Source organism: Sinocyclocheilus grahami, unplaced genomic scaffold (genome assembly GCF_001515645.1).
Source record: "Sinocyclocheilus grahami isolate Dianchi unplaced genomic scaffold, SAMN03320097.WGS_v1.1 scaffold1917.1, whole genome shotgun sequence".
NCBI classification, from domain to species: domain Eukaryota; kingdom Metazoa; phylum Chordata; class Actinopteri; order Cypriniformes; family Cyprinidae; genus Sinocyclocheilus; species Sinocyclocheilus grahami.
The window spans coordinates 12,943-19,413 of NW_015507096.1; positions in this window are offsets into that span (position 1 = coordinate 12,943).

The window sequence follows — 6,471 nt, forward strand, 5'->3', positions numbered from 1 at the left end:
CAAAGAGAAAGGCTAACCTCTGAACAGTGGTGACAATAAGGAGAGAGACGAGGAGAGACATTAGCCTTTGATCAACTGCAGTATATAGCAACTTTCTTGACCTTCTCAGTCAGCCACAATAATCCACAAGTAATCCACACAACCGCAGTCCATCAATTAACGTCTTGTGATGTGAATATCCATGTGTTTGAAAGAAACAAATCCATAATTTAGGCATTTTTAACTTATGTCCAAAATACGAGTCCATAATCCTTAATAACACTTATTTCATCCCCTGTTGTCCATTCACTTCAAACTAGGTTTTTGGACTGTTTTACCATGTAAACGATACTTGATCTGTGCATATTTCTATCCTGATTCAGACAAGATGACTTTTTAACTGGAGAAAGCAATATTATGAGTAGAAGACTCATATTTTAGCTGGAAGCAATGGTTTGAAGTTAAAAAATGATGGATTTGTTTCTTACAAAAGTGCAGCAGTTGAGAGAAAAGTGTTTCGACCACAGTCCGATGTATGTATATAGGCTTGTTCAGCGATAAAGAAATAAACAATACATTGGCTTTTTGTAATAAATTAAACAATTGTATTCTATTCAATTGTTTACTCATTTGCCAAAATATTGCAAAAAAATTCTTGGCAAATATTGATACAGACTGTATAAATGGTTAGATAAAGACTGGAGAAATGGCTGCTGAAAATTCACTTTTGCAATCACTGGAATAAACTACATTTAAAATATATTAAAGTAGAAAATGTACCTACCCAGAGCCTATCCAAATCAGTGCATGTAACGCTAGACAGATGGGGATGGGATTTCCAGGAAATCCCTGTAAAACAAAGTCCAGTTGCTTATGACAATGATAATTTACTTTCTTATGGGAGCAGAATTAATGGAGCTCTCACACGGCTAATAAACTGTAAAGATGTATAGCCGTGGCTTGTAATCAAACATTGATGATGGCATCCCTGAACTACACTATTCTTGTGCTCCGCGACAGTGAAGGCAGTGACAGTAGGAGGTGTGAAGGAGGAGATGCCCCTGTGCACCCCGTATGGGAGGTTTCACTGATAACATACCTCATATGGAAGAGCTGGGGATGCTGATGAGTTCAGAAAGTACAAATCTGCTGTTTTGGAGCCTTTCCAGCTACTTGACAAAACAGTAATATGGCACTCACCCAAGATGTTCGGTGTGTGGGAAATTTTGGGATGTAGAGCCAGAACGCATCTAGCGGGAAGGGGTTGAAGTCCCTGTGAAGTAAGCTGTTCAACTTCCTTTCTGTAATAAGCAGGTATTGTCTTGGTTCCATGACATTTCTATGCTACTTCTCTTGGCAAGTTATCTCTGGACAATTGAAAAAGCTCTCACACAGCTGAGATGAGGTTGGAACAGTTTTTCAAGAAAGTCTAATTCCTTTATATGGGTAATTACTCATGGATCAATGCTTTTCTTGTGCTGAAATGCATTTGTCATGGACCCATTTTAGCGACATGAAGTCTAGCCAAGAATAGTTTTCCTGCTGAGCTCTTTTTAGTTATTTGTTCTATTCTATTATATTCTATTCTTTTCTCTTCTTTTCTTTTTGTTGTTGTGGTAATGGTGGGCTGGAGGGTAATACATTTGATGCAGAAACATATTGAAAGAGTTCTTAGTTTGTCTAGATGTTCTAAAGTCTGGGTAATTCAAAAGTTCACATGAGGCACAGCGCAATCACCTCTCATCTAACTTCCTCCTCCTGATGTGCCTCTGGCTGCAGCACAGAACACCCTGGGTGCCGTTATCTGCTGGTCTTTCAAATTCACATGCAAAATCCAGTTCAAATCTTCACTTCTGATGAGTTGCTTTCTAGATTCAGTCCAACTCGATGACATTTGGTGTTCAGTGTTTGTCTTCTCTACAGAAACACATCTAGTTGAGGAGCAGGAATATTGGTGTCCATGTGCTCTGTGAATACAGTCATAAGCCATCAATATATGTCTTGAGTTCATGTAATATACAACATAAAATTATTTCCTTTCAACAAAAACAACCATTTAGAAGTCAAGTTGAAAACCAACACAGTACCAAAAACTATAGACTATATATTTATTACTTACACTATCATTCAAAAGTTTATGGAATGTTTTTTTTTTAAATATATTCATACATTTATTCAGCATGGATGCATTAAATTGATCAAAAGGGACAGTAAAGACATTTATAATGATTTCAATTGCTAAATGAATGCTGTGCTTTTGAACTTTTAATTCAAAGTATCCTGAAAAAAACAGTTTCTACAAAAATATTAAGCAGCACAACTGTTTTAAGCATTAATACTAATAAGAAATTATTCTTGAGCAGCAAATCATCATATTAAAATGATTTCTGAATGGTCATGTGACACTGAAGACTGATAGTAATGACTGATAGAAGTGCCTTCACAGGAATAAATTACATTTTAAAATGTATTCAAATATAAAACAGTTATTTGTAATAATATTTAACATTATTACTGTTTTTACTGTTGTTTTTATCAAATAAATGCAGCCTCGGTTAGCATAAGAGACTTGCTTTAAAAATGTTAAAATCTCATTGACTCCAATGGTATATGAATGGTAGTGTAATAAACATCTTGAATAATAATACATTTCAACACATTATTTTATTTTTAAGATATTTTTTGTTTACTTTTGTACAAATGCTGTATGTGATTTCAGCTGTTTTGCAAGCTTCAGCCACACTTGCATAGAAAACCCAACATCAGTTAAATGTTGAAATGTCTAACAGGCAGAGACTGTTTCTGATCGGTTAGTCTTCTGATTGGTTAAAAAAGCGTAGGCCGCCCCCAACTGACTTTTTTTGCTGTTCACAGAGCCTCAGGCTGTCACCGACATAAGTGTGATTTCTCAGGACACCCATTTCAGAGATATCTGTCAAGTAGGGACATTTTCTGTGTGCTATTACAAATAAATTGCTTCCAGCACCTTTAAGCCAATAATTCATTGCACAAAACTCACAAAACACATTGTGCTCGACACAATCTATATTTATCTACATTAACATAGTAAGTGACTATGTAGTCTGGTAATCTGGTTATCTTGCAAAGTTGTATTTATGGTTTTGAAGAATAAGGGCACATCACACAACCTGTCCATCTGCATAATTTGGCTAGATTCTACAAACTGACAGATGAACTTGTGCCAGAATACCTGTGTTTTCTATGTAGACCCTTCCTGTAGCTCAAATCAGAGCATTGCACTAGCAATGCCAAGATCATGGCTCTGATTCCCAGGGAAAGCAAGAAATTATAAAAAATGAATAACCTAAGTACAATAAAAGTTGCTTTGGATAAAAGTGTGATAATGTTTCATTTGGCTATAAATTATTTTTAAAACTTCATACATTCCAGGGGAATCAAACCCACAACCTTTGTGTTGTTAGAACTATGCCCTACTGTTTGAGCTACAGTAAGGCTATTTACATTTAGCATTCTTTTTTCCTTGCTGTTCGTGACCCTAACAGCTGATGTGTAATTGCTCTAGACATCAGCAAACAAAACACACAGCTCAATGGCAGGTCAGCTGAAGAAACCTCTTAATTAAATTGCTTCCCATACATTAGAGATATGTCACACCAGCAGATATACACTCTGTGCCCCAACAATAGCACCATATGGCTATCAGAAAAGATAGCAAGTGAACACATTTAAATTCATATTTCTAATCCTAGAGGCCTGAATAAGTGCATGAACCCTCATTATGTTACTCACTTTTAGTTACTTACTAAAAAACTCACTAATTATGTTACAAAGTAATTTTTTTTTTTTCATTTGTAAAAAGAATAAATTTTTTATTATTATTACTATTAAAGTTAAATTAAATTGAAAAAAAAAATAATAATAATAAAGAGATATGTCACGCCAGCAGATATACACTCTATGCCTCAACAATAGCACCGTATGACTATCAGAAAATATGGCAAGTGAATGCATTTACACCTACTCCTATTGTACTTTTTAATCTCAGATGCCTGAATAAGTGCGTGGACACTTATTGTTACTTTTTACCCTTATTATTTAAAAACAAAAACTTATTACTTGTTATTGTTTGTATTTGAAAAATAATATAAAATAAAACCAATGCATTTCTTTTTTGAAATCGTAACTGTGGTATACAAATAATGTTCTTATCTGTTTATGTAATATATTATATATTATATATTATGTAACACATTAACCCAAAAACTGATGGTGGAGAATAAATGTCTGCCATTTGTTGCAGGAAGATCTTCAGCATATATTTACCCATGGAAATTTTTTTTGTCCATGTAAAGAACATCCGATTTCAGATTAATGAATATTACACAGTGTGCATGTATAATACTCAGCACCAGGCATTGTGATTTGCATTGTGTTGAACGTATTACTACATTCTACTTACCATAATCTCTTCAAAGGCTGGGTATGTATAAGATCCAATATAGAGGCTCATTTTAGCTGGCTGGCCTCACAATTCAATGTCGGCTTGCAGTGCAGTCAGGACTCCTCCAGATGTGATGTTATCAGGAGGAATGACTTTATCTGATTAAGCAAGTCTGAGGAATAACCCAGAGCTTATGTTTCTGTTCCTCCTAAAGGATGTATGGCAACAGAAGGGACATAAGACAGGCTGATCATATTGTGGATATTTGGTTAATTGCTGTTATAAATCCTATTTAATGTTTTAGAGGCTTCATTAGCTCACAGCCCACAAAGTCTACTTTCATAATGACATTGATTTTTGATACCAGCATTGGGATTTATATTATTTCAAATCGGAATTTGGTACATTTTTTATATTGATTTTGATAGTGACTTTTGATAGTGACTTGATTTCTAAAAATGCCCGGCGTTATGGCAGTGTCTTACTTAACGCTTGTTCTAAAATTCATAATGACAAGTAATTTATCAGTTCAGAATTTAATACTCAAGTCATAAAATTTAAGCAGTAGCCTACAGAATAAAACCGTTTTAGTACTGCTATATATACCTACCAGTGCTATAAAAATGTATTATGAACAGATGCCAAAATTTTTTGGGCTTGTTATAATACATCATTGGATTTGGATAATAAAATGAATATAACTATGGCTACAAAAATCAATTTTCATGTACTATCAAGTTCTATGCACAAAGCTATAAACCCATAAACTATGAAAACAGAGCTGAATGCAAGATAATTTATGAAAATGCTCATAATTTGTTGGGGGGGGGGGTGATTTTATGATTTATATTTGTTATCTATTCTTAATGAGAGATTTATAGTCTTTAATCAAAAATCCCAAATGTTATCAAATGTTCTACACAATTTTTATTTATTTTTTGTAGTACAATTAAATTTTCTTGAAGTGATTCAGTCAGTCAGTCAGTCAGTCAGGAAGGGCCTCAAAAGGGGGTGTTTCATACCAGAATGAACATAATGAATCATCCTTGTGAAAAGAAAATGTGAATATACTGGAAAATAAAATGTGATATATTAAATAATATATTTCCATCTATGGGAAACTGGGTATTTATCAATATACTGCAACATGAAGACAAAAACTGCACTATATTTTTGCATGTAATTTTTGCAGAAAGCTTTATTGAAAAACTTAATTAATTTCTCTTTCATGGGTTAATGCATGGGTTTACATAAAGCTGAACACATGATCATAAACTTTTATCTCACTTTATTATTTGTATATTTACACAAATCATATATGAAAAGATGTGTGAGTATGAGAAAAAAAGTGTTATTACCGAAAACAAATATTAAAAATATTTTTCAACATGTGAAAAGTGGCAAATCCTTTATCCTTTCTAGAAATATTATTCTATATATTTTAATATATTAACACAATTTAATATTCTGTATATTTTCACTATACATTAAGCAATTTAAAATATTGATTTTTATATAGGGAAAATATAGGGAATTTTTTTAAATAGGGAGATTTTCTTTGCATAAGGGCATGCACTACTGAACTGTGCATAATACAACCAGGAACATACATTAAGACTTAAGATATATTGTTAATGTATTACCTTTAGCTTTAACCTAACGTTCACTCTTACAATCACAGAGACAGTTGGATAATCAAGATAAAAGCTCTGTAAAGCAAAACGTAACTCACTCACTCACTCACTTTAAATACCAAAGAATTTCACTGATAATGTCACACCTCTTAATACTTTACTAGAAGTAGCATGTGGGTGGAGCGCTAAACTAAAATGCACAATTAAACAAAGCATGAAACTCAGGTTATTATTAGGGAAGACATAGTGCATGAAGTAGTGAGCACAATATCAAAACATTTTCAATTATCCATCTTTACAGAAAATGTTTCAGCTTGCATTATCAAAAGCTTTCCCACTGTGTAATTCTGCGTCTTTGAAGGCCAAACCCCAGGAGCCCGTAATACATGAGTGATCAGTCTGCAGTAGTAATGAATTAAATGTAGCTGAACTCTT